We start from the raw sequence: 27920 nt of genomic DNA on the forward strand, positions 1-27920 counted from the left end.
TTTATTGATACTTAGAAAAAGTAACAAACATTTCAAAAGTCAGATCTTTGAGATCATTATTAAAAAAATATAACATTTTAAATCCGAACTCCTCTATAAATATTAAAATTATAAATTCCTAATCTACTTTAACAAAAGATATATCATATTAAGTTTAATACTATTAATGTTAGGAATAATCATGACTTTGAGATAAATAGAACAAAAATGTTTAATTCCAAATATAGTTAATTATAGAGCAATATATAATAAATGATTTTGTACTTACCAAAAATAAGCCTTGCCACTTTATATCTTGGTAATGTAGCTGCCGCGGGCGGCGGGCCCCCGGCGGCGACTCACTGTCCACGGAAGACGGGAAGAGAGAAAAAATGGAGAGGGGCTTATTTCGTGTTTTCTCTTTACGCGGAACATCTTGGCTGGAACCCAATGACCTAAAAATGAGGGGCGCGCTGTCTCTACCCACCATACCGAAACCCGCGAATTTACGTTATGAAAACCGGTTCCTTCAGCCAACCACTTAGAACATGCACGATTTACGAACCTTGGGTTACGAATAAAACCACAGGAATAACACAGAACAACCTCTTTTCGCGCCTTTATTTTACCCCTCTTACTTGCCTCCCGCTCGTCGGCCATTGCCTCTGCCCTAAACGGGGAGTCTAGCATCCACTCCTTGGGTATCCATAATGGAGGAGAGGACTGAAAGGGGGAAAACCAAGCATGGACGCGCCCAGGAAAATACCAAGGAGGATAGGAAGGGAGGCGAAGTAGGAGGGATGAACGCGGCAGCATCCTTGTAAGAAGCTTAGCGGCGGGAAAATTTCGGAAAAATGGCGGCTAGACGTAGCGTAGCTGCCGCAATCTTGCCGCCATTCATCCCTCCTACTTCGCCTCCCTTCCTATCCTCCGTGAAAATACCGCGAAAAAGAGTGTATAACTAGGTAAAAGAAAATTCAAAAACTGGAATCTTTCCGATTCTTCATTATTAACTATTCGACAATAAGGATTTTACCACTTATGACGTCAGAGGGGCAATATATTATAATAAAGAAATATATATAAAGACAGCCAAATAACATTTCCCGGAAATACTGTGTTGCGCAGTGCGCCATTATAAGAGCGTTTGATTTTTGATTTCAAGAGAGAAGTGGGCCGATCCCGGATTTACTGCAATACCAGGCCGACCCGTGGCGGAGGTGGAGCAAGCTCCGACCACTCCGCCGCCGTCCAAAAATAAGTTTAATATCTTGGGCCCCGATGGGACCCGTATCAGATATTAAGCTGATAAGAACAGATACTGAATTTGTTTATTTAAAATTCTGGTCAAGGTTACAAATGTCCGCGGTTATTAAAAAAATTAAATTATCGCGAACATTGTATTGGTCAAAACAATATTTCATATCATAAAAGGAGTCATAACATTTTTAAATATATTTACAGGTTCTTATGTGTTTTACGTCAAGGTAAGTATTTTTAACTTTTCATATTACTTTTAGGAAAAATAATTTTAGAACTAATTTTTTTTTTTCTTTTTTCAGGGTTAACAGAAATCAAGGTAAGTATTTTACGTAAAATTTCATTAGTGTACATTTTTTAGTAAACGCTTAAACATTTAAAAATAAACTTAAATTTAAACTTTTAAAAACTAATCACAATAAATGATTTTTTATAGTTCCAACTTTCCCGTTTTAACGGTGACAATTAAAACATAAAACACAATAAATATTTAAAAAATATAGAAATATCAGAAGTATATTTACAAAAGTGCACCACTGTCCTATTTCTTCCCCTTCTTAGGGTCTTTTTCAATTGGAGGGCTCTGACGACGTTTGAATCGGCGCTGGAGTGCTTCTTGTGCCTTTGCCAGTGCGTCATCCCGCCAGGATAGGACATGGGGCTTGGTTGAGGTCAATACTTTGGCCTGCCGACAAAAGTCCTCAATTTCATTCTTGGGTAGGTGATCCCATGCCCAATTTCGTTCAAAAATTTCCACTTTTCTTTCAGGTTCCTCTGGTGTTGGAGGATCGGATTTCGGCGAGTCTTGGACTTGCCTCTGGGGTGACTTGACCGCATCTGCGTAGCCTGTGACTTTGGCGGGGGATTCAGGTTTCCCTGGGGAAGACTCTGGTGTTGCCAACGACCAACCCTCTTTTGAGCCCTGGAAGTCTCGTGAAGGTCCTGTTTCGTCCATTATGTCGTCGTGGGTGCTTACGTCTGCGGCATCCCCAACCGGAATCGGCGTTCCATTCCTTACTGTTTCTGGTTCTTCATATGACGGGTTCTGGTCAGCGACAGTTTCTGGATTTGGTCGAGCCTTCTTGTTCTTTTTCGGGCAATCCCGAACCTGATGACTGTCTTTACGGCAGTAAAAACACATTCTCTGTATTCCACGGTATGTAATTTGGATACGATGACCGCTTATGGTCATCAGGTTCGGGATTGTGCTCTTCATTCGGACCTCAAGGCGACGAGTACCATTCTTCAAATCTTTAAACGGGCCTTCTTGATAGGTTTCCCAGGACTCGGAGATAACCTCGCAGTATGCGCGAAGAGCAGCTTTTATGAACGATAGTTCCCACCAGCTCGGAGCATCTCGTAACGTGATGTAAGATACCGGATCGGAAATCCCAATTACATCAACTTGTCTGTTTCCGACCATAAGGCCGGCTTCTATGGCCTTCTGGAAACAAGTAGCGTCTTTGAAGGTGACCTGTGCTGCGTCCTTTCCCACAGGCTGGAACACAGTGATTCCATGCGAACCAACGAGCTCGAAGAGAGCTGTAGCAAGGGCGTCGATGGTCACGCCTTCAAACTTGATCCTAGCTGTTGCTTTTTTCATTGCAGCAGCTGGTGGGGAGGACATCGTTGACTGGGCAGGAGCCATGACAACGTTGGTGGCGACCGCCGAGGCGGAGACCGGACCTCAGGAACCGCTGGATGGAGGCAGACGGCAACTGGAACACTGGAACAACAGCTGGAACACGGACTGGGCTGGAAGCAGGAACGGCAGCAAATTTCGAGGCAGCGTGGTAAACCAAACGAGCAGGATCACTCGCCTTTAAGGCGTAAAACACTCCTCGCCCCCCGACTAAGATCTCGGTATAGCACTATTGAAAACAGATACTACACTTTGATCTTAGCCAAAAGGCCGAGAAGCGATAACCCGCTAGGAGCCGTCACTGTTTAACAAAGTAAAAAGAGAGAATTCGAGCATTTCAAATATTTCATAATTACGTCACCGAATGTTGGTCCTGGTGGGAGATGACAACGTTTGTAGCCATCGCGCGAACAAAGGAGAAGACGATATCTTGAATCCGTGAAATAGAGGTACACCGCCAGGCCCGGACTGGCACTTTTGGGGTCATCGGCTAGAGACAGTAGAGTGGGCCACTTTACCGGGCCGTATGGAAAAAAAATCTAAATGGTGGTTTATAGGACCATAAATAACGTATTAAGTGTACTAGATTCTACGTGAAACGTCAAACGCGTTTAAATGACCATTTAGGAAAAATTTATTATAAGCGAATAGAGCGTTCTATAAAAGTGGACCATAACCGGTCACTTTTCATACAGACTATAGAGCTGGTTCAGCAGGACTAACAACTTTTGTTATTCTTTGGTTTAAGAGAATTCGGCTTATGTCCTGTCTTTATATGAATATTTTAGAGACGTACCTTTTAGGAGTTGTAGGAGGCACCCTAGGTGTTGAAGTATGTTTGGGGTTAAGGATATTTTCATGATCTAAGTTTCATCTTAAACACGTGGATTTGGGACTAGTATTTTCTAGAATTTTGCTTATTTGCCATCATACATTTATTACAAAAATCATTTAAAATAAGAAAAAAGGCGCGGAAAGCAAAGCCGGAAATATGTGAAGCCTAGGCTAGCAACTACGCTACTAATAAAAATTGACTGCTCTCAATTTCTTACGGGTTTGCCAGATAAATATATTTCTCTAAGACGAAAAACCGGCCAAACCTTCACCTCCTCCGAACTCCAAAGGGGGAAAGCACACCACACCAATTTTATAGATTCGTAAACGCGCCTTCCCAATCGACCGCCATCACCTTACAGTCTACGGGGAGGGTGATGAAAAAACTGGTTTGGGGGGGGGGGGGGATGAAATTTCTGCGGTAAAGGGCTTGCTCGTTGGTTGTCTGTACGATAATATCGGCGCCCAGTAAACGTTTCTAAAAAGAGTGTATAGAACGTTCTATTGGAGCCGCATGCAGCCGGTGGCCCTCGGCGATCACCAACCTACCAGGACCTGGCTAGTCGCGGCTTGTCCACCGCTATCAATTACACTCTAGCGGCAACGGCCATATCACGCTGAATACACCGGTTCTCGTCTGATCACCGAAGTTAAGCAGCGTCGAGCGCGGTCAGTACTTGGGAGGGAGACCACCTGGGAACACCGCGTGCCGTTGGCTACTCATTTATTTTCGCGGGATGGGATTTGCGTCTTTTAACAGGAAAATACCTTCATCCTATCATTTTGACGCTGCTTTTTTATGCAATTAAAAGTTCGCCCAGACGATAATATTATTTCGGTCAACTCTTGGCCTTTTTTTAACAACTGGCAGCATCTTTCCGTGAATAAAATACATGTTAGTATCAAAATTGAACAAAATAAAATGGCGAGAAAATTGGTTTTCATTTTATTCTACTTAAGGCTTGTACTTAAAATAGTACTAACTTACTTACTTACTTACTTACTTACTTACTTACTAACTAACTAACTAACTAACTAACTAACTAACTAACTAATTAACTAACTAACTAACTAACTAACTAATTAACTAACTAACTAACTAACTAACTAACTAACGTTTATCTCTAAACAAAAACATTTCCGCGGTAAAATCCACTCTGAAATGGCCTTTTCTGGTTTTGGAATGAAGTCCAAAGTTAAAATTTTATTAACAAATTCTAATTGTGAAATATATTTTTTGTTCTAAATTTTAATCTTAAATGTAATTTAAATAGTTGAATCTAAAAAAGGACTTTTGGAAAATGTTTTATAGAAGGTTTTATCATGGGACAGCCGCATGGATTAGGGGAGTAACCCAAAAATACAAAATATCAAAACAAACCACGAAATTAAATAATAAAACGGAGACAGAGATATATTTTTTAAACAAAATAATATAGCTAACTTTTATCTATTAATTGTTTTAGGTGATGTAGTTTATGTAAAATATAAAAATGAACCTTGGCACAATATAAATTTAATGTCATGTTTTATTGATACTTAGAAAAAGTAACAAACATTTCAAAAGTCAGATCTTTGAGATCATTATTAAAAAAATATAACATTTTAAATCCGAACTCCTCTATAAATATTAAAATTATAAATTCCTAATCTACTTTAACAAAAGATATATCATATTAAGTTTAATACTATTAATGTTAGGAATAATCATGACTTTGAGATAAATAGAACAAAAATGTTTAATTCCAAATATAGTTAATTATAGAGCAATATATAATAAATGATTTTGTACTTACCAAAAATAAGCCTTGCCACTTTATATCTTGGTAATGTAGCTGCCGCGGGCGGCGGGCCCCCGGCGGCGACTCACTGTCCACGGAAGACGGGAAGAGAGAAAAAATGGAGAGGGGCTTATTTCGTGTTTTCTCTTTACGCGGAACATCTTGGCTGGAACCCAATGACCTAAAAATGAGGGGCGCGCTGTCTCTACCCACCATACCGAAACCCGCGAATTTACGTTATGAAAACCGGTTCCTTCAGCCAACCACTTAGAACATGCACGATTTACGAACCTTGGGTTACGAATAAAACCACAGGAATAACACAGAACAACCTCTTTTCGCGCCTTTATTTTACCCCTCTTACTTGCCTCCCGCTCGTCGGCCATTGCCTCTGCCCTAAACGGGGAGTCTAGCATCCACTCCTTGGGTATCCATAATGGAGGAGAGGACTGAAAGGGGGAAAACCAAGCATGGACGCGCCCAGGAAAATACCAAGGAGGATAGGAAGGGAGGCGAAGTAGGAGGGATGAACGCGGCAGCATCCTTGTAAGAAGCTTAGCGGCGGGAAAATTTCGGAAAAATGGCGGCTAGACGTAGCGTAGCTGCCGCAATCTTGCCGCCATTCATCCCTCCTACTTCGCCTCCCTTCCTATCCTCCGTGAAAATACCGCGAAAAAGAGTGTATAACTAGGTAAAAGAAAATTCAAAAACTGGAATCTTTCCGATTCTTCATTATTAACTATTCGACAATAAGGATTTTACCACTTATGACGTCAGAGGGGCAATATATTATAATAAAGAAATATATATAAAGACAGCCAAATAACATTTCCCGGAAATACTGTGTTGCGCAGTGCGCCATTATAAGAGCGTTTGATTTTTGATTTCAAGAGAGAAGTGGGCCGATCCCGGATTTACTGCAATACCAGGCCGACCCGTGGCGGAGGTGGAGCAAGCTCCGACCACTCCGCCGCCGTCCAAAAATAAGTTTAATATCTTGGGCCCCGATGGGACCCGTATCAGATATTAAGCTGATAAGAACAGATACTGAATTTGTTTATTAAATATCAGTCAAATTTACAAATTTACAGATGTTCGCGTTTAATTAAATTAAATTAGCGCGAACAAAAAGTAAGTTTTCAGGTTTCATTTTTTAGGTAAGGGTTTTTTCCATCGTCGAGGTAAGTATAAATGGTAAGTATTTTTTCCTTCTTTTTCAGGGATAACGTAAAGTTAAAACCAGATAAAAATTGTAAACAAAAGTAAATGAATATAAAAGAATTTTGCACGTAGTTAAAATTAATAAGTTGCCATAAAAAGATTTAGTATGTTACGTATTCAGTATATAGATCCTTCTCAGGTATGTTTTTGGTGGCGCTGGCGAATGTCTTTTTCTCTTCGTTTTGCGTCTTTCCCTTCTTAGTTGCCTTTCCTGGAGAGTTGAGCATACGTTTTTTTGAAAATTTTTCTTGTTCCTGGTTGGCGAGCGCGAGAAAAACCTGCCTCCTCTCGTCGCTATATTCGTCGGTAGTCCGCAGGTATTCAATGAATCCTTTAAGTTGTGTCTGGGAGTATTTCCTGACGCTTTCCAAATTTTCCGGGCTGATGTAGAGGTCGCTGTTCGGATCCTCGGACTGAGATACCTGGTGGTCGCTTGGTGGTGCTCCTTGTGATGTTGCCGATTCTGCTATGGGCACTTGTTCCGTAGCAGAAGTACTGTTGAGTGACTCCTGGACGCGCTCGGGCTGTTCCTTTGGAGACTCTTTCTGACCTTCCTCCTTGGGTTGGTTTTGTTCTGCTTGTTTGTCTCGTTTGAGTTGACATGTCGAGGTGTTATGGCCTTCTTGGTCGCAAAAAAAGCATTTTTTTACGACCCCTGAATAATATACTAATGCCCTGCTACGGCCAAAAAAGAGGACATTAGGAATAGTTTTAGTCATGATGATTTTTACAGAGCGGTCGCCGTTTTTTAATCCTTTAAGTTCGGGGTATTCATCTAGTCGGTGGGCTTTTATGGTTCCGTATTGTCGTAGAGTGGTTAGTATGGCGTCCCACTGAATCCAGGAGGGCAGGTTCTTAATTGTTAGCCAGACACCGTCGTCGTCGATGCTGGTAATTCGGCAGGGTTTGTCATTGATAGTTAGTTCCCCGTAGGAGACGGCTTGCTGGAGGAAGGCCAGAGTGGTAAAGGTAAGTAAATAACATTGTTTACCAACAGGTTGAAGAGTCTCCAAGCACTGTGGTCCGAGTTTTTCGTAAAAGGTCCGAGCGACGTCCAGGAATCCGGCGTCGACTTCGAGCCGGGCAGTCCGTTTTTTTACCTCAGCAGCCATTAAGGCTGTTTAGAGGTCGTCAGTTGAAGGTAAGTCCCAAGGAGGAACGGCGTCCAAAAGTGATGGCAGGAATCAGCCAAGTCAGGATACGTCGTAGTGACCAGGAACAGCAGCGACAGGTAAGTGTCAGCAGGACCAGGACCAGGAACAGCAGCGGAATCAGGAACAGCAGAGGAACCGGAAACAGCAGCGGAATCAGGAACAGCAGAGGAACCGGAAACAGCAGCGGCAGCTTCAGAAGCAGGAACAGGAACAGGAACGTCAGGATACCGGCAGGTAAGTCAGCATCGCAGGAACTAGCTGTATAGCTGGAGAACTCGCTTATCGGCCTTTCGGCCAAGATTTCAGCGAAATAGCTGGGAACAGATACTACACTTTGATCTTAGCCAAAAGGCCGAGAAGCGATAACCCGCTAGGAGCCGTCACTGTTTAACAAAGTAAAAAGAGAGAATTCGAGCATTTCAAATATTTCATAATTACGTCACCGAATGTTGGTCCTGGTGGGAGATGACAACGTTTGTAGCCATCGCGCGAACAAAGGAGAAGACGATATCTTGAATCCGTGAAATAGAGGTACACCGCCAGGCCCGGACTGGCACTTTTGGGGTCATCGGCTAGAGACAGTAGAGTGGGCCACTTTACCGGGCCGTATGGAAAAAAAATCTAAATGGTGGTTTATAGGACCATAAATAACGTATTAAGTGTACTAGATTCTACGTGAAACGTCAAACGCGTTTAAATGACCATTTAGGAAAAATTTATTATAAGCGAATAGAGCGTTCTATAAAAGTGGACCATAACCGGTCACTTTTCATACAGACTATAGAGCTGGTTCAGCAGGACTAACAACTTTTGTTATTCTTTGGTTTAAGAGAATTCGGCTTATGTCCTGTCTTTATATGAATATTTTAGAGACGTACCTTTTAGGAGTTGTAGGAGGCACCCTAGGTGTTGAAGTATGTTTGGGGTTAAGGATATTTTCATGATCTAAGTTTCATCTTAAACACGTGGATTTGGGACTAGTATTTTCTAGAATTTTGCTTATTTGCCATCATACATTTATTACAAAAATCATTTAAAATAAGAAAAAAGGCGCGGAAAGCAAAGCCGGAAATATGTGAAGCCTAGGCTAGCAACTACGCTACTAATAAAAATTGACTGCTCTCAATTTCTTACGGGTTTGCCAGATAAATATATTTCTCTAAGACGAAAAACCGGCCAAACCTTCACCTCCTCCGAACTCCAAAGGGGGAAAGCACACCACACCAATTTTATAGATTCGTAAACGCGCCTTCCCAATCGACCGCCATCACCTTACAGTCTACGGGGAGGGTGATGAAAAAACTGGTTTGGGGGGGGGGGGGGGGGATGAAATTTCTGCGGTAAAGGGCTTGCTCGTTGGTTGTCTGTACGATAATATCGGCGCCCAGTAAACGTTTCTAAAAAGAGTGTATAGAACGTTCTATTGGAGCCGCATGCAGCCGGTGGCCCTCGGCGATCACCAACCTACCAGGACCTGGCTAGTCGCGGCTTGTCCACCGCTATCAATTACACTCTAGCGGCAACGGCCATATCACGCTGAATACACCGGTTCTCGTCTGATCACCGAAGTTAAGCAGCGTCGAGCGCGGTCAGTACTTGGGAGGGAGACCACCTGGGAACACCGCGTGCCGTTGGCTACTCATTTATTTTCGCGGGATGGGATTTGCGTCTTTTAACAGGAAAATACCTTCATCCTATCATTTTGACGCTGCTTTTTTATGCAATTAAAAGTTCGCCCAGACGATAATATTATTTCGGTCAACTCTTGGCCTTTTTTTAACAACTGGCAGCATCTTTCCGTGAATAAAATACATGTTAGTATCAAAATTGAACAAAATAAAATGGCGAGAAAATTGGTTTTCATTTTATTCTACTTAAGGCTTGTACTTAAAATAGTACTAACTTACTTACTTACTTACTTACTTACTTACTTACTAACTAACTAACTAACTAACTAACTAACTAACTAACTAACTAACTAATTAACTAACTAACTAACTAACTAACTAATTAACTAACTAACTAACTAACTAACTAACTAACGTTTATCTCTAAACAAAAACATTTCCGCGGTAAAATCCACTCTGAAATGGCCTTTTCTGGTTTTGGAATGAAGTCCAAAGTTAAAATTTTATTAACAAATTCTAATTGTGAAATATATTTTTTGTTCTAAATTTTAATCTTAAATGTAATTTAAATAGTTGAATCTAAAAAAGGACTTTTGGAAAATGTTTTATAGAAGGTTTTATCATGGGACAGCCGCATGGATTAGGGGAGTAACCCAAAAATACAAAATATCAAAACAAACCACGAAATTAAATAATAAAACGGAGACAGAGATATATTTTTTAAACAAAATAATATAGCTAACTTTTATCTATTAATTGTTTTAGGTGATGTAGTTTATGTAAAATATAAAAATGAACCTTGGCACAATATAAATTTAATGTCATGTTTTATTGATACTTAGAAAAAGTAACAAACATTTCAAAAGTCAGATCTTTGAGATCATTATTAAAAAAATATAACATTTTAAATCCGAACTCCTCTATAAATATTAAAATTATAAATTCCTAATCTACTTTAACAAAAGATATATCATATTAAGTTTAATACTATTAATGTTAGGAATAATCATGACTTTGAGATAAATAGAACAAAAATGTTTAATTCCAAATATAGTTAATTATAGAGCAATATATAATAAATGATTTTGTACTTACCAAAAATAAGCCTTGCCACTTTATATCTTGGTAATGTAGCTGCCGCGGGCGGCGGGCCCCCGGCGGCGACTCACTGTCCACGGAAGACGGGAAGAGAGAAAAAATGGAGAGGGGCTTATTTCGTGTTTTCTCTTTACGCGGAACATCTTGGCTGGAACCCAATGACCTAAAAATGAGGGGCGCGCTGTCTCTACCCACCATACCGAAACCCGCGAATTTACGTTATGAAAACCGGTTCCTTCAGCCAACCACTTAGAACATGCACGATTTACGAACCTTGGGTTACGAATAAAACCACAGGAATAACACAGAACAACCTCTTTTCGCGCCTTTATTTTACCCCTCTTACTTGCCTCCCGCTCGTCGGCCATTGCCTCTGCCCTAAACGGGGAGTCTAGCATCCACTCCTTGGGTATCCATAATGGAGGAGAGGACTGAAAGGGGGAAAACCAAGCATGGACGCGCCCAGGAAAATACCAAGGAGGATAGGAAGGGAGGCGAAGTAGGAGGGATGAACGCGGCAGCATCCTTGTAAGAAGCTTAGCGGCGGGAAAATTTCGGAAAAATGGCGGCTAGACGTAGCGTAGCTGCCGCAATCTTGCCGCCATTCATCCCTCCTACTTCGCCTCCCTTCCTATCCTCCGTGAAAATACCGCGAAAAAGAGTGTATAACTAGGTAAAAGAAAATTCAAAAACTGGAATCTTTCCGATTCTTCATTATTAACTATTCGACAATAAGGATTTTACCACTTATGACGTCAGAGGGGCAATATATTATAATAAAGAAATATATATAAAGACAGCCAAATAACATTTCCCGGAAATACTGTGTTGCGCAGTGCGCCATTATAAGAGCGTTTGATTTTTGATTTCAAGAGAGAAGTGGGCCGATCCCGGATTTACTGCAATACCAGGCCGACCCGTGGCGGAGGTGGAGCAAGCTCCGACCACTCCGCCGCCGTCCAAAAATAAGTTTAATATCTTGGGCCCCGATGGGACCCGTATCAGATATTAAGCTGATAAGAACAGATACTGAATTTGTTTATTTAAATTCTTGTCATAAATACATTTTTCCGCGGTTAAATTAAAGTTAAATTATCGCGGAAGAAGCAGGTCAAATGTTCAAAAAACACTAATACAATTTTCTCTTTACAGAGTAGTCAAAAAAGGTAAGTATAACTATGGTTTTTCTTTTTAACAGGTATTATGTTTGTAAAATTCAGGTAAGTACAATAAATTTAAAACTCCTTCAGACTTTACTATTTACAATGTAACTAAAAAACAATAAGCGTAGTAAACCATTTAATTTATATTTCCGAAAAACGCGAAATATAAAAAATTCCTAAAAATCAATACGTTACATAGTCATCGTACACCTCGGCACTGGTTTGCGCTTTAACAGCGTCGGCCGCGGTCTTGCTTTCGATGTTAACCCTCTTTTCAGTCCTGGCTTTATCCCCTGGGGAGGAACTCTGACGTCTTTTGTTAATTGTCTTTCTTAAGGCTGTGGCTCGCTTGATCAAGAAAAGCCTCCTAGCCGATGATAAGTCGTTATAGGTGCTCAGTGCCGCCACGTATTTTTCGAAATCATTAGGCAAAAACTTCTTAAGGTAGTCTTCGTCCTCTTTAGTCCATATAAGATCGGTGCAGTGTCTGCTTGTTTTGTAGACGGATGCATCGGATGGGTGATGCTCTACTGTATCGCTCTCTTGAGCCGTATTGTCGCTAGGTTTCTGACCTGGCCGGTCCGGGATCTCCCCCACTTCGTCTCCGACTTTGGACTCCGGAGCACCGCCATCAGCGTCTTCCCCATTTGGTCCGTCGCTTTCGGGTGGTGACTCCCTATTCGGCTCCCCAGCTGAGAGAACCTTTTGCCGTTTCTTCGGACAGTCACGCACCTGGTGGCTGTCCTTGCGGCAATAGAAGCACATCCTGTGCACGCCCTCGTACGTGATTTGGATGCGTTGACCTTGGATTGTCATGAGGTTCGGGATGGCAGACTTAAATTTAACGGCCAAGCGTCTCGTGCCGGTCTTGAGGCCCTTTAGAGGCCCCTTCTGGAAGGTCTCCCATGTCTCCGATTGGACATCGCAGTGGATACGGAGGGCTGTCTTTAGAATTGACAGGGCCCACCAGCTTGGAACTCCTTGAACAGTGATGTAGCGGACAGGGTCTACGATACTCATGACATCCAAATGACGGTCTCCGACAATGACTCCGGAGTCGACAGCCTTTTGAAAACTTTCAACATCTTTGAACGTGATTTGCACTTCAGATTTTCCAATTAGCTGGAAAACCTCAATGCATTGCTGGCCGATGTGGTTGAGAAGGGCCGAAGCCAGATCGTCAACTGGAACATCTTCAAACTTGATTCTCGCAGAATTCTTTTTCAGATCAGCGGACAAGACAGGCATCTTGGACGAAGCAGGGGGCATGGCTACCACCACTGCGGACGTCAAGAGACAACGGGAGACGGACCCAGGAACCACCAGAGGGCGATCCCCGAGAGGCGTCGGCGAGGAGACCAGGAACTAGCAGCGACAGGTAAGTAGCAGCCGAACCAGGACCAGGAACAGGAACAGCAGCGGAATCAGGAACAGCAACGGAACCGGAAACAGCAGCGGCAACTTCAAGAGCAGGAACAGGAACAGGCACGACAGGATACCGGCAGGTAAGTCAGCATCTCAGGAACTAGCTGGAAAGCTGGGAAACTCGCTTAACGGCCTTTCGGCCAAGATTTCAGCGAAATAGCTGGGAACAGATACTACACTTTGATCTTAGCCAAAAGGCCGAGAAGCGATAACCCGCTAGGAGCCGTCACTGTTTAACAAAGTAAAAAGAGAGAATTCGAGCATTTCAAATATTTCATAATTACGTCACCGAATGTTGGTCCTGGTGGGAGATGACAACGTTTGTAGCCATCGCGCGAACAAAGGAGAAGACGATATCTTGAATCCGTGAAATAGAGGTACACCGCCAGGCCCGGACTGGCACTTTTGGGGTCATCGGCTAGAGACAGTAGAGTGGGCCACTTTACCGGGCCGTATGGAAAAAAAATCTAAATGGTGGTTTATAGGACCATAAATAACGTATTAAGTGTACTAGATTCTACGTGAAACGTCAAACGCGTTTAAATGACCATTTAGGAAAAATTTATTATAAGCGAATAGAGCGTTCTATAAAAGTGGACCATAACCGGTCACTTTTCATACAGACTATAGAGCTGGTTCAGCAGGACTAACAACTTTTGTTATTCTTTGGTTTAAGAGAATTCGGCTTATGTCCTGTCTTTATATGAATATTTTAGAGACGTACCTTTTAGGAGTTGTAGGAGGCACCCTAGGTGTTGAAGTATGTTTGGGGTTAAGGATATTTTCATGATCTAAGTTTCATCTTAAACACGTGGATTTGGGACTAGTATTTTCTAGAATTTTGCTTATTTGCCATCATACATTTATTACAAAAATCATTTAAAATAAGAAAAAAGGCGCGGAAAGCAAAGCCGGAAATATGTGAAGCCTAGGCTAGCAACTACGCTACTAATAAAAATTGACTGCTCTCAATTTCTTACGGGTTTGCCAGATAAATATATTTCTCTAAGACGAAAAACCGGCCAAACCTTCACCTCCTCCGAACTCCAAAGGGGGAAAGCACACCACACCAATTTTATAGATTCGTAAACGCGCCTTCCCAATCGACCGCCATCACCTTACAGTCTACGGGGAGGGTGATGAAAAAACTGGTTTGGGGTAGGGGGGGGATGAAATTTCTGCGGTAAAGGGCTTGCTCGTTGGTTGTCTGTACGATAATATCGGCGCCCAGTAAACGTTTCTAAAAAGAGTGTATAGAACGTTCTATTGGAGCCGCATGCAGCCGGTGGCCCTCGGCGATCACCAACCTACCAGGACCTGGCTAGTCGCGGCTTGTCCACCGCTATCAATTACACTCTAGCGGCAACGGCCATATCACGCTGAATACACCGGTTCTCGTCTGATCACCGAAGTTAAGCAGCGTCGAGCGCGGTCAGTACTTGGGAGGGAGACCACCTGGGAACACCGCGTGCCGTTGGCTACTCATTTATTTTCGCGGGATGGGATTTGCGTCTTTTAACAGGAAAATACCTTCATCCTATCATTTTGACGCTGCTTTTTTATGCAATTAAAAGTTCGCCCAGACGATAATATTATTTCGGTCAACTCTTGGCCTTTTTTTAACAACTGGCAGCATCTTTCCGTGAATAAAATACATGTTAGTATCAAAATTGAACAAAATAAAATGGCGAGAAAATTGGTTTTCATTTTATTCTACTTAAGGCTTGTACTTAAAATAGTACTAACTTACTTACTTACTTACTTACTTACTTACTTACTAACTAACTAACTAACTAACTAACTAACTAACTAACTAACTAACTAATTAACTAACTAACTAACTAACTAACTAATTAACTAACTAACTAACTAACTAACTAACTAACTAACGTTTATCTCTAAACAAAAACATTTCCGCGGTAAAATCCACTCTGAAATGGCCTTTTCTGGTTTTGGAATGAAGTCCAAAGTTAAAATTTTATTAACAAATTCTAATTGTGAAATATATTTTTTGTTCTAAATTTTAATCTTAAATGTAATTTAAATAGTTGAATCTAAAAAAGGACTTTTGGAAAATGTTTTATAGAAGGTTTTATCATGGGACAGCCGCATGGATTAGGGGAGTAACCCAAAAATACAAAATATCAAAACAAACCACGAAATTAAATAATAAAACGGAGACAGAGATATATTTTTTAAACAAAATAATATAGCTAACTTTTATCTATTAATTGTTTTAGGTGATGTAGTTTATGTAAAATATAAAAATGAACCTTGGCACAATATAAATTTAATGTCATGTTTTATTGATACTTAGAAAAAGTAACAAACATTTCAAAAGTCAGATCTTTGAGATCATTATTAAAAAAATATAACATTTTAAATCCGAACTCCTCTATAAATATTAAAATTATAAATTCCTAATCTACTTTAACAAAAGATATATCATATTAAGTTTAATACTATTAATGTTAGGAATAATCATGACTTTGAGATAAATAGAACAAAAATGTTTAATTCCAAATATAGTTAATTATAGAGCAATATATAATAAATGATTTTGTACTTACCAAAAATAAGCCTTGCCACTTTATATCTTGGTAATGTAGCTGCCGCGGGCGGCGGGCCCCCGGCGGCGACTCACTGTCCACGGAAGACGGGAAGAGAGAAAAAATGGAGAGGGGCTTATTTCGTGTTTTCTCTTTACGCGGAACATCTTGGCTGGAACCCAATGACCTAAAAATGAGGGGCGCGCTGTCTCTACCCACCATACCGAAACCCGCGAATTTACGTTATGAAAACCGGTTCCTTCAGCCAACCACTTAGAACATGCACGATTTACGAACCTTGGGTTACGAATAAAACCACAGGAATAACACAGAACAACCTCTTTTCGCGCCTTTATTTTACCCCTCTTACTTGCCTCCCGCTCGTCGGCCATTGCCTCTGCCCTAAACGGGGAGTCTAGCATCCACTCCTTGGGTATCCATAATGGAGGAGAGGACTGAAAGGGGGAAAACCAAGCATGGACGCGCCCAGGAAAATACCAAGGAGGATAGGAAGGGAGGCGAAGTAGGAGGGATGAACGCGGCAGCATCCTTGTAAGAAGCTTAGCGGCGGGAAAATTTCGGAAAAATGGCGGCTAGACGTAGCGTAGCTGCCGCAATCTTGCCGCCATTCATCCCTCCTACTTCGCCTCCCTTCCTATCCTCCGTGAAAATACCGCGAAAAAGAGTGTATAACTAGGTAAAAGAAAATTCAAAAACTGGAATCTTTCCGATTCTTCATTATTAACTATTCGACAATAAGGATTTTACCACTTATGACGTCAGAGGGGCAATATATTATAATAAAGAAATATATATAAAGACAGCCAAATAACATTTCCCGGAAATACTGTGTTGCGCAGTGCGCCATTATAAGAGCGTTTGATTTTTGATTTCAAGAGAGAAGTGGGCCGATCCCGGATTTACTGCAATACCAGGCCGACCCGTGGCGGAGGTGGAGCAAGCTCCGACCACTCCGCCGCCGTCCAAAAATAAGTTTAATATCTTGGGCCCCGATGGGACCCGTATCAGATATTAAGCTGATAAGAACAGATACTGAATTTGTTTATTTAAATTCTTGTCATAAATACATTTTTCCGCGGTTAAATTAAAGTTAAATTATCGCGGAAGAAGCAGGTCAAATGTTCAAAAAACACTAATACAATTTTCTCTTTACAGAGTAGTCAAAAAAGGTAAGTATAACTATGGTTTTTCTTTTTAACAGGTATTATGTTTGTAAAATTCAGGTAAGTACAATAAATTTAAAACTCCTTCAGACTTTACTATTTACAATGTAACTAAAAAACAATAAGCGTAGTAAACCATTTAATTTATATTTCCGAAAAACGCGAAATATAAAAAATTCCTAAAAATCAATACGTTACATAGTCATCGTACACCTCGGCACTGGTTTGCGCTTTAACAGCGTCGGCCGCGGTCTTGCTTTCGATGTTAACCCTCTTTTCAGTCCTGGCTTTATCCCCTGGGGAGGAACTCTGACGTCTTTTGTTAATTGTCTTTCTTAAGGCTGTGGCTCGCTTGATCAAGAAAAGCCTCCTAGCCGATGATAAGTCGTTATAGGTGCTCAGTGCCGCCACGTATTTTTCGAAATCATTAGGCAAAAACTTCTTAAGGTAGTCTTCGTCCTCTTTAGTCCATATAAGATCGGTGCAGTGTCTGCTTGTTTTGTAGACGGATGCATCGGATGGGTGATGCTCTACTGTATCGCTCTCTTGAGCCGTATTGTCGCTAGGTTTCTGACCTGGCCGGTCCGGGATCTCCCCCACTTCGTCTCCGACTTTGGACTCCGGAGCACCGCCATCAGCGTCTTCCCCATTTGGTCCGTCGCTTTCGGGTGGTGACTCCCTATTCGGCTCCCCAGCTGAGAGAACCTTTTGCCGTTTCTTCGGACAGTCACGCACCTGGTGGCTGTCCTTGCGGCAATAGAAGCACATCCTGTGCACGCCCTCGTACGTGATTTGGATGCGTTGACCTTGGATTGTCATGAGGTTCGGGATGGCAGACTTAAATTTAACGGCCAAGCGTCTCGTGCCGGTCTTGAGGCCCTTTAGAGGCCCCTTCTGGAAGGTCTCCCATGTCTCCGATTGGACATCGCAGTGGATACGGAGGGCTGTCTTTAGAATTGACAGGGCCCACCAGCTTGGAACTCCTTGAACAGTGATGTAGCGGACAGGGTCTACGATACTCATGACATCCAAATGACGGTCTCCGACAATGACTCCGGAGTCGACAGCCTTTTGAAAACTTTCAACATCTTTGAACGTGATTTGCACTTCAGATTTTCCAATTAGCTGGAAAACCTCAATGCATTGCTGGCCGATGTGGTTGAGAAGGGCCGAAGCCAGATCGTCAACTGGAACATCTTCAAACTTGATTCTCGCAGAATTCTTTTTCAGATCAGCGGACAAGACAGGCATCTTGGACGAAGCAGGGGGCATGGCTACCACCACTGCGGACGTCAAGAGACAACGGGAGACGGACCCAGGAACCACCAGAGGGCGATCCCCGAGAGGCGTCGGCGAGGAGACCAGGAACTAGCAGCGACAGGTAAGTAGCAGCCGAACCAGGACCAGGAACAGGAACAGCAGCGGAATCAGGAACAGCAACGGAACCGGAAACAGCAGCGGTAACTTCAAGAGCAGGAACAGGAACAGGCACGACAGGATACCGGCAGGTAAGTCAGCATCTCAGGAACTAGCTGGAAAGCTGGGAAACTCGCTTAACGGCCTTTCGGCCAAGATTTCAGCGAAATAGCTGGGAACAGATACTACACTTTGATCTTAGCCAAAAGGCCGAGAAGCGATAACCCGCTAGGAGCCGTCACTGTTTAACAAAGTAAAAAGAGAGAATTCGAGCATTTCAAATATTTCATAATTACGTCACCGAATGTTGGTCCTGGTGGGAGATGACAACGTTTGTAGCCATCGCGCGAACAAAGGAGAAGACGATATCTTGAATCCGTGAAATAGAGGTACACCGCCAGGCCCGGACTGGCACTTTTGGGGTCATCGGCTAGAGACAGTAGAGTGGGCCACTTTACCGGGCCGTATGGAAAAAAAATCTAAATGGTGGTTTATAGGACCATAAATAACGTATTAAGTGTACTAGATTCTACGTGAAACGTCAAACGCGTTTAAATGACCATTTAGGAAAAATTTATTATAAGCGAATAGAGCGTTCTATAAAAGTGGACCATAACCGGTCACTTTTCATACAGACTATAGAGCTGGTTCAGCAGGACTAACAACTTTTGTTATTCTTTGGTTTAAGAGAATTCGGCTTATGTCCTGTCTTTATATGAATATTTTAGAGACGTACCTTTTAGGAGTTGTAGGAGGCACCCTAGGTGTTGAAGTATGTTTGGGGTTAAGGATATTTTCATGATCTAAGTTTCATCTTAAACACGTGGATTTGGGACTAGTATTTTCTAGAATTTTGCTTATTTGCCATCATACATTTATTACAAAAATCATTTAAAATAAGAAAAAAGGCGCGGAAAGCAAAGCCGGAAATATGTGAAGCCTAGGCTAGCAACTACGCTACTAATAAAAATTGACTGCTCTCAATTTCTTACGGGTTTGCCAGATAAATATATTTCTCTAAGACGAAAAACCGGCCAAACCTTCACCTCCTCCGAACTCCAAAGGGGGAAAGCACACCACACCAATTTTATAGATTCGTAAACGCGCCTTCCCAATCGACCGCCATCACCTTACAGTCTACGGGGAGGGTGATGAAAAAACTGGTTTGGGGGGGGGGGGGATGAAATTTCTGCGGTAAAGGGCTTGCTCGTTGGTTGTCTGTACGATAATATCGGCGCCCAGTAAACGTTTCTAAAAAGAGTGTATAGAACGTTCTATTGGAGCCGCATGCAGCCGGTGGCCCTCGGCGATCACCAACCTACCAGGACCTGGCTAGTCGCGGCTTGTCCACCGCTATCAATTACACTCTAGCGGCAACGGCCATATCACGCTGAATACACCGGTTCTCGTCTGATCACCGAAGTTAAGCAGCGTCGAGCGCGGTCAGTACTTGGGAGGGAGACCACCTGGGAACACCGCGTGCCGTTGGCTACTCATTTATTTTCGCGGGATGGGATTTGCGTCTTTTAACAGGAAAATACCTTCATCCTATCATTTTGACGCTGCTTTTTTATGCAATTAAAAGTTCGCCCAGACGATAATATTATTTCGGTCAACTCTTGGCCTTTTTTTAACAACTGGCAGCATCTTTCCGTGAATAAAATACATGTTAGTATCAAAATTGAACAAAATAAAATGGCGAGAAAATTGGTTTTCATTTTATTCTACTTAAGGCTTGTACTTAAAATAGTACTAACTTACTTACTTACTTACTTACTTACTTACTTACTTACTAACTAACTAACTAACTAACTAACTAACTAACTAACTAACTAACTAATTAACTAACTAACTAACTAACTAACTAATTAACTAACTAACTAACTAACTAACTAACTAACTAACGTTTATCTCTAAACAAAAACATTTCCGCGGTAAAATCCACTCTGAAATGGCCTTTTCTGGTTTTGGAATGAAGTCCAAAGTTAAAATTTTATTAACAAATTCTAATTGTGAAATATATTTTTTGTTCTAAATTTTAATCTTAAATGTAATTTAAATAGTTGAATCTAAAAAAGGACTTTTGGAAAATGTTTTATAGAAGGTTTTATCATGGGACAGCCGCATGGATTAGGGGAGTAACCCAAAAATACAAAATATCAAAACAAACCACGAAATTAAATAATAAAACGGAGACAGAGATATATTTTTTAAACAAAATAATATAGCTAACTTTTATCTATTAATTGTTTTAGGTGATGTAGTTTATGTAAAATATAAAAATGAACCTTGGCACAATATAAATTTAATGTCATGTTTTATTGATACTTAGAAAAAGTAACAAACATTTCAAAAGTCAGATCTTTGAGATCATTATTAAAAAAATATAACATTTTAAATCCGAACTCCTCTATAAATATTAAAATTATAAATTCCTAATCTACTTTAACAAAAGATATATCATATTAAGTTTAATACTATTAATGTTAGGAATAATCATGACTTTGAGATAAATAGAACAAAAATGTTTAATTCCAAATATAGTTAATTATAGAGCAATATATAATAAATGATTTTGTACTTACCAAAAATAAGCCTTGCCACTTTATATCTTGGTAATGTAGCTGCCGCGGGCGGCGGGCCCCCGGCGGCGACTCACTGTCCACGGAAGACGGGAAGAGAGAAAAAATGGAGAGGGGCTTATTTCGTGTTTTCTCTTTACGCGGAACATCTTGGCTGGAACCCAATGACCTAAAAATGAGGGGCGCGCTGTCTCTACCCACCATACCGAAACCCGCGAATTTACGTTATGAAAACCGGTTCCTTCAGCCAACCACTTAGAACATGCACGATTTACGAACCTTGGGTTACGAATAAAACCACAGGAATAACACAGAACAACCTCTTTTCGCGCCTTTATTTTACCCCTCTTACTTGCCTCCCGCTCGTCGGCCATTGCCTCTGCCCTAAACGGGGAGTCTAGCATCCACTCCTTGGGTATCCATAATGGAGGAGAGGACTGAAAGGGGGAAAACCAAGCATGGACGCGCCCAGGAAAATACCAAGGAGGATAGGAAGGGAGGCGAAGTAGGAGGGATGAACGCGGCAGCATCCTTGTAAGAAGCTTAGCGGCGGGAAAATTTCGGAAAAATGGCGGCTAGACGTAGCGTAGCTGCCGCAATCTTGCCGCCATTCATCCCTCCTACTTCGCCTCCCTTCCTATCCTCCGTGAAAATACCGCGAAAAAGAGTGTATAACTAGGTAAAAGAAAATTCAAAAACTGGAATCTTTCCGATTCTTCATTATTAACTATTCGACAATAAGGATTTTACCACTTATGACGTCAGAGGGGCAATATATTATAATAAAGAAATATATATAAAGACAGCCAAATAACATTTCCCGGAAATACTGTGTTGCGCAGTGCGCCATTATAAGAGCGTTTGATTTTTGATTTCAAGAGAGAAGTGGGCCGATCCCGGATTTACTGCAATACCAGGCCGACCCGTGGCGGAGGTGGAGCAAGCTCCGACCACTCCGCCGCCGTCCAAAAATAAGTTTAATATCTTGGGCCCCGATGGGACCCGTATCAGATATTAAGCTGATAAGAACAGATACTGAATTTGTTTATTTAAATTCTTGTCATTGATACATATGTTCGCGTTATTAATATTTTAATTTAGCGCGAACATTTGTCAAAAAAAATGGTGTCTGATTCTCTGATCTTTTTTCCAGGTTTAGTTCTTTTGTACAATGCGGTCAGGTAAGTATATTTCTTTTTTCTTTTTAAATTTAAATAAATATCTTTGGGTAAATAACAAATAATTTTCCATAAAAAATGGCAATAAGACGGAAAAAGTCCAATAACATTTAAAGCTAAAACAATTAAAACCCCGAAAGCACGACATTTGTAAAGTTAAAATCATACTCTACACGATAAAAACATTTTGGACTTGTAAAAATAATTACTTATATTTACAACAGATAGATACGAAAAAGATATAAATAAATACATATTTACACAATTATCGTAAGAACTATTTTTTGCCTCTCTTTGGGTCTTTTTCAATGGATGGACTCTGTCGACGTTTAGCCCGCCTCTGGATTTCTGTCATTGCGCCCGTTCGCGCTTTCTCACGCCAGATCAGCTTATCTGGGTCCGTAGTGTCATGATCCTTGGCGTCCCGAAGAAATTGATCAAGTTTGGCGTCGGAAAGATCCGCCCATTTAAAATTGCGTTCGAAATCTGCCACTCTTTTAGCAAATCCTGGCGAGACTATGACTTTCTGTGGTGACGATTTAACTGCCTCAGAATAGCCCTTGGCTGCTGCTGCGGTGACCTTGGGGGATGACGTAGGCGATAGCAACCGCCAGCCCTCATCACCTTCCTCGAAGTCGCCTGCACTTGGTACATCTTCGTTAATCGCTAACTGATCATCAGTAGCCTCCATAATTTCCTGATCTCCATCTTCTGCGGATGATGGCGAACGTCTTGAACTCTCTGGATCATTTGGTGGCGGAAGTTGGGATTCAAGGCCCGTGTTCTGGAGAGGCGGGCGAACCCTGTTTTTCTTTTTCGGGCAATCCCGAACCTGATGAGTGTCTTTGTGGCAAAAGAAGCACATTCTCTGTACTCCCCGGTACGTGACTTGTATGCGATGTCCATTGATGATCATCAGGTTCGGGATTGGACCCCTGACTTTTACTTGGAGACGTCGTGTTCCGGTACGAAGGTCTTTCAGGACCCCTTTCTGATAGGTCTCCCACGTCTGGGATATAACGTCACAGCTCGTTCTGAAGGCCTTCTTGAAAACCTCCAAATCCCACCAACTGGGAGCGTCTTTCACTGTTAGGTAAGTAACAGGGTCAGCTACTCCAATAACATCGAGCGGCTTCTCACCGACGACGATTCCGCAGTCCACGGCTTTCTGATAACTAGCTGCGTCCCGGAAGGTGATCTGTACTTCGGACTTGCCAATCATTTGAAATACGGTGATATTTTTGGGGCCGACGTGGTCAAAAAGAGCTAGCGCTAATTCTTCCACGGCGACACCGTCAAATTTGATGCGGGCTGTAGCAGCCTTACAAGCTGTAGCGGAAGCCGAAGCTGAAGCTACTTTGTCCATTTTCGTCGACGACGAAGACATGGTGACGGGCTTTGACGTCGAGATCACCGGATGACTTCGGGTATCGCCAGGCGGCGACCCCTCAAAAAGTGGGTCCAAGGTGGCGGAAAAACTGGAACAGTACAGCGGCAGGAACCGGAATCAGGATACAGCGGCAGGAACCGGAAACAGGATACGGCGGCAGGAACCGGAGCCAGGACACAGGAACGAGCAGGTAAGGTAGCGAAGCAGGTAAACTCGCCTTAAAGGCGTATATACACTTCTCGCCCCCCGACTAAGATCTCTGTATAGTTCTATTGGAAACAGATACTACACTTTGATCTTAGCCAAAAGGCCGAGAAGCGATAACCCGCTAGGAGCCGTCACTGTTTAACAAAGTAAAAAGAGAGAATTCGAGCATTTCAAATATTTCATAATTACGTCACCGAATGTTGGTCCTGGTGGGAGATGACAACGTTTGTAGCCATCGCGCGAACAAAGGAGAAGACGATATCTTGAATCCGTGAAATAGAGGTACACCGCCAGGCCCGGACTGGCACTTTTGGGGTCATCGGCTAGAGACAGTAGAGTGGGCCACTTTACCGGGCCGTATGGAAAAAAAATCTAAATGGTGGTTTATAGGACCATAAATAACGTATTAAGTGTACTAGATTCTACGTGAAACGTCAAACGCGTTTAAATGACCATTTAGGAAAAATTTATTATAAGCGAATAGAGCGTTCTATAAAAGTGGACCATAACCGGTCACTTTTCATACAGACTATAGAGCTGGTTCAGCAGGACTAACAACTTTTGTTATTCTTTGGTTTAAGAGAATTCGGCTTATGTCCTGTCTTTATATGAATATTTTAGAGACGTACCTTTTAGGAGTTGTAGGAGGCACCCTAGGTGTTGAAGTATGTTTGGGGTTAAGGATATTTTCATGATCTAAGTTTCATCTTAAACACGTGGATTTGGGACTAGTATTTTCTAGAATTTTGCTTATTTGCCATCATACATTTATTACAAAAATCATTTAAAATAAGAAAAAAGGCGCGGAAAGCAAAGCCGGAAATATGTGAAGCCTAGGCTAGCAACTACGCTACTAATAAAAATTGACTGCTCTCAATTTCTTACGGGTTTGCCAGATAAATATATTTCTCTAAGACGAAAAACCGGCCAAACCTTCACCTCCTCCGAACTCCAAAGGGGGAAAGCACACCACACCAATTTTATAGATTCGTAAACGCGCCTTCCCAATCGACCGCCATCACCTTACAGTCTACGGGGAGGGTGATGAAAAAACTGGTTTGGGGGGGGGGGGGGATGAAATTTCTGCGGTAAAGGGCTTGCTCGTTGGTTGTCTGTACGATAATATCGGCGCCCAGTAAACGTTTCTAAAAAGAGTGTATAGAACGTTCTATTGGAGCCGCATGCAGCCGGTGGCCCTCGGCGATCACCAACCTACCAGGACCTGGCTAGTCGCGGCTTGTCCACCGCTATCAATTACACTCTAGCGGCAACGGCCATATCACGCTGAATACACCGGTTCTCGTCTGATCACCGAAGTTAAGCAGCGTCGAGCGCGGTCAGTACTTGGGAGGGAGACCACCTGGGAACACCGCGTGCCGTTGGCTACTCATTTATTTTCGCGGGATGGGATTTGCGTCTTTTAACAGGAAAATACCTTCATCCTATCATTTTGACGCTGCTTTTTTATGCAATTAAAAGTTCGCCCAGACGATAATATTATTTCGGTCAACTCTTGGCCTTTTTTTAACAACTGGCAGCATCTTTCCGTGAATAAAATACATGTTAGTATCAAAATTGAACAAAATAAAATGGCGAGAAAATTGGTTTTCATTTTATTCTACTTAAGGCTTGTACTTAAAATAGTACTAACTTACTTACTTACTTACTTACTTACTTACTTACTTACTAACTAACTAACTAACTAACTAACTAACTAACTAACTAACTAACTAATTAACTAACTAACTAACTAACTAACTAATTAACTAACTAACTAACTAACTAACTAACTAACTAACGTTTATCTCTAAACAAAAACATTTCCGCGGTAAAATCCACTCTGAAATGGCCTTTTCTGGTTTTGGAATGAAGTCCAAAGTTAAAATTTTATTAACAAATTCTAATTGTGAAATATATTTTTTGTTCTAAATTTTAATCTTAAATGTAATTTAAATAGTTGAATCTAAAAAAGGACTTTTGGAAAATGTTTTATAGAAGGTTTTATCATGGGACAGCCGCATGGATTAGGGGAGTAACCCAAAAATACAAAATATCAAAACAAACCACGAAATTAAATAATAAAACGGAGACAGAGATATATTTTTTAAACAAAATAATATAGCTAACTTTTATCTATTAATTGTTTTAGGTGATGTAGTTTATGTAAAATATAAAAATGAACCTTGGCACAATATAAATTTAATGTCATGTTTTATTGATACTTAGAAAAAGTAACAAACATTTCAAAAGTCAGATCTTTGAGATCATTATTAAAAAAATATAACATTTTAAATCCGAACTCCTCTATAAATATTAAAATTATAAATTCCTAATCTACTTTAACAAAAGATATATCATATTAAGTTTAATACTATTAATGTTAGGAATAATCATGACTTTGAGATAAATAGAACAAAAATGTTTAATTCCAAATATAGTTAATTATAGAGCAATATATAATAAATGATTTTGTACTTACCAAAAATAAGCCTTGCCACTTTATATCTTGGTAATGTAGCTGCCGCGGGCGGCGGGCCCCCGGCGGCGACTCACTGTCCACGGAAGACGGGAAGAGAGAAAAAATGGAGAGGGGCTTATTTCGTGTTTTCTCTTTACGCGGAACATCTTGGCTGGAACCCAATGACCTAAAAATGAGGGGCGCGCTGTCTCTACCCACCATACCGAAACCCGCGAATTTACGTTATGAAAACCGGTTCCTTCAGCCAACCACTTAGAACATGCACGATTTACGAACCTTGGGTTACGAATAAAACCACAGGAATAACACAGAACAACCTCTTTTCGCGCCTTTATTTTACCCCTCTTACTTGCCTCCCGCTCGTCGGCCATTGCCTCTGCCCTAAACGGGGAGTCTAGCATCCACTCCTTGGGTATCCATAATGGAGGAGAGGACTGAAAGGGGGAAAACCAAGCATGGACGCGCCCAGGAAAATACCAAGGAGGATAGGAAGGGAGGCGAAGTAGGAGGGATGAACGCGGCAGCATCCTTGTAAGAAGCTTAGCGGCGGGAAAATTTCGGAAAAATGGCGGCTAGACGTAGCGTAGCTGCCGCAATCTTGCCGCCATTCATCCCTCCTACTTCGCCTCCCTTCCTATCCTCCGTGAAAATACCGCGAAAAAGAGTGTATAACTAGGTAAAAGAAAATTCAAAAACTGGAATCTTTCCGATTCTTCATTATTAACTATTCGACAATAAGGATTTTACCACTTATGACGTCAGAGGGGCAATATATTATAATAAAGAAATATATATAAAGACAGCCAAATAACATTTCCCGGAAATACTGTGTTGCGCAGTGCGCCATTATAAGAGCGTTTGATTTTTGATTTCAAGAGAGAAGTGGGCCGATCCCGGATTTACTGCAATACCAGGCCGACCCGTGGCGGAGGTGGAGCAAGCTCCGACCACTCCGCCGCCGTCCAAAAATAAGTTTAATATCTTGGGCCCCGATGGGACCCGTATCAGATATTAAGCTGATAAGAACAGATACTTTTAATTGTTTATTAAAAGCTTCGTTGTTTTTTACATTGGACATTTTTACATTTTTTATATGTGTTCGCGTTTTAAATTAATTAAATTATCGCGAAACAGAGTCAAGTTCATAGTCAAGGTAAGTATACACTTTTGTTATAGGTTTTTAAGCATATAACTAATTTTCTTTTTTTTTTTTTTCAGGTTTAAAACAAAAGGAGTTGAGTAAAGTTAAAAACTTTTAAAACAAAACACTATAAATGATCGAGATAAAAACTAAAAAAGGTGGCAAATAAAATATATGAACAATACATTAAAATATACTTTAAAAAAAGCATATTAAAAGGCATCAGAAATATATTTACAAAACTCAGTATGTGACGTATTCTATATACAAATCTTGTTCTGGCGTGGATTTGGTGGCACTGGCGAAAGTCTTCTTCTCGTCGTTCAGGGTCTTTCCCTTCTTGGCAGCAATTCCTGGAGAGTTGGACATGCGTCGTTTTGAAAATTTTTCCTGTTCCTTGCTGACGATCTTTAAATACAGCTGTTTCCTGGTTTCGGTTGTTCCGTTCATGGTCTCGAGGTGTTCTTTCAATGATTGAAGTTGCGCTTGTGAATAATTGCTGATGGTTTCTAGAGCTTTTGGGTTGACGTATGAGTCCTGGGGGTCGCTGGGTGGTGCCTCTTGTGGTGTTGCTGCTTCTGCTAATGGATCGTGTTCTTTAGCAGAAGT

General features: G+C 41.4%; 8 non-coding genes and 8 pseudogenes across 8 annotated transcripts; 5 read left to right on the plus strand and 11 right to left on the minus strand.

The window, feature by feature from the left end:
• Positions 1-1145: 1145 nt before the first annotated feature.
• LOC149938307 (U2 spliceosomal RNA) lies at positions 1146-1324 on the minus strand (annotated as a pseudogene).
• Positions 1325-3013: 1689 nt separating this feature from the next.
• LOC149938308 (U2 spliceosomal RNA) lies at positions 3014-3163 on the minus strand (annotated as a pseudogene).
• A 1151-nt stretch (positions 3164-4314) lies between these two features.
• LOC149938309 (5S ribosomal RNA) lies at positions 4315-4433 on the plus strand. Its single transcript, XR_016481970.1, has one exon. It is a non-coding gene; the product is annotated as a 5S ribosomal RNA (ribosomal RNA).
• A 1955-nt stretch (positions 4434-6388) lies between these two features.
• LOC149938310 (U2 spliceosomal RNA) lies at positions 6389-6577 on the minus strand. The gene has a single exon (XR_016481650.1). It is a non-coding gene; the product is annotated as a U2 spliceosomal RNA (small nuclear RNA).
• Positions 6578-8132: 1555 nt separating this feature from the next.
• LOC149938311 (U2 spliceosomal RNA) lies at positions 8133-8235 on the minus strand (annotated as a pseudogene).
• A 1154-nt stretch (positions 8236-9389) lies between these two features.
• On the plus strand, positions 9390-9508 carry LOC149938312 (5S ribosomal RNA). The gene has a single exon (XR_016481971.1). It is a non-coding gene; the product is annotated as a 5S ribosomal RNA (ribosomal RNA).
• Positions 9509-11471: 1963 nt separating this feature from the next.
• Positions 11472-11663, minus strand: LOC149938313 (U2 spliceosomal RNA). The gene has a single exon (XR_016481671.1). It is a non-coding gene; the product is annotated as a U2 spliceosomal RNA (small nuclear RNA).
• A 1629-nt stretch (positions 11664-13292) lies between these two features.
• Positions 13293-13395, minus strand: LOC149938314 (U2 spliceosomal RNA; annotated as a pseudogene).
• A 1151-nt stretch (positions 13396-14546) lies between these two features.
• On the plus strand, positions 14547-14665 carry LOC149938315 (5S ribosomal RNA). Its single transcript, XR_016481972.1, has one exon. It is a non-coding gene; the product is annotated as a 5S ribosomal RNA (ribosomal RNA).
• A 1967-nt stretch (positions 14666-16632) lies between these two features.
• On the minus strand, positions 16633-16824 carry LOC149938316 (U2 spliceosomal RNA). The gene has a single exon (XR_016481672.1). It is a non-coding gene; the product is annotated as a U2 spliceosomal RNA (small nuclear RNA).
• A 1629-nt stretch (positions 16825-18453) lies between these two features.
• Positions 18454-18556, minus strand: LOC149938317 (U2 spliceosomal RNA; annotated as a pseudogene).
• A 1150-nt stretch (positions 18557-19706) lies between these two features.
• Positions 19707-19825, plus strand: LOC149938318 (5S ribosomal RNA). Its single transcript, XR_016481973.1, has one exon. It is a non-coding gene; the product is annotated as a 5S ribosomal RNA (ribosomal RNA).
• A 1971-nt stretch (positions 19826-21796) lies between these two features.
• LOC149938319 (U2 spliceosomal RNA) lies at positions 21797-21975 on the minus strand (annotated as a pseudogene).
• Positions 21976-23668: 1693 nt separating this feature from the next.
• LOC149938320 (U2 spliceosomal RNA) lies at positions 23669-23806 on the minus strand (annotated as a pseudogene).
• Positions 23807-24957: 1151 nt separating this feature from the next.
• LOC149938321 (5S ribosomal RNA) lies at positions 24958-25076 on the plus strand. Its single transcript, XR_016481975.1, has one exon. It is a non-coding gene; the product is annotated as a 5S ribosomal RNA (ribosomal RNA).
• A 1971-nt stretch (positions 25077-27047) lies between these two features.
• On the minus strand, positions 27048-27227 carry LOC149938322 (U2 spliceosomal RNA; annotated as a pseudogene).
• Positions 27228-27920: the final 693 nt, after the last annotated feature.

Source organism: Leiobunum rupestre, chromosome 6 (genome assembly GCF_980474605.1).
Source record: "Leiobunum rupestre chromosome 6, qqLeiRupe1.1.hap1, whole genome shotgun sequence".
Taxonomy (NCBI): Eukaryota; Metazoa; Arthropoda; class Arachnida; order Opiliones; family Sclerosomatidae; genus Leiobunum; species Leiobunum rupestre.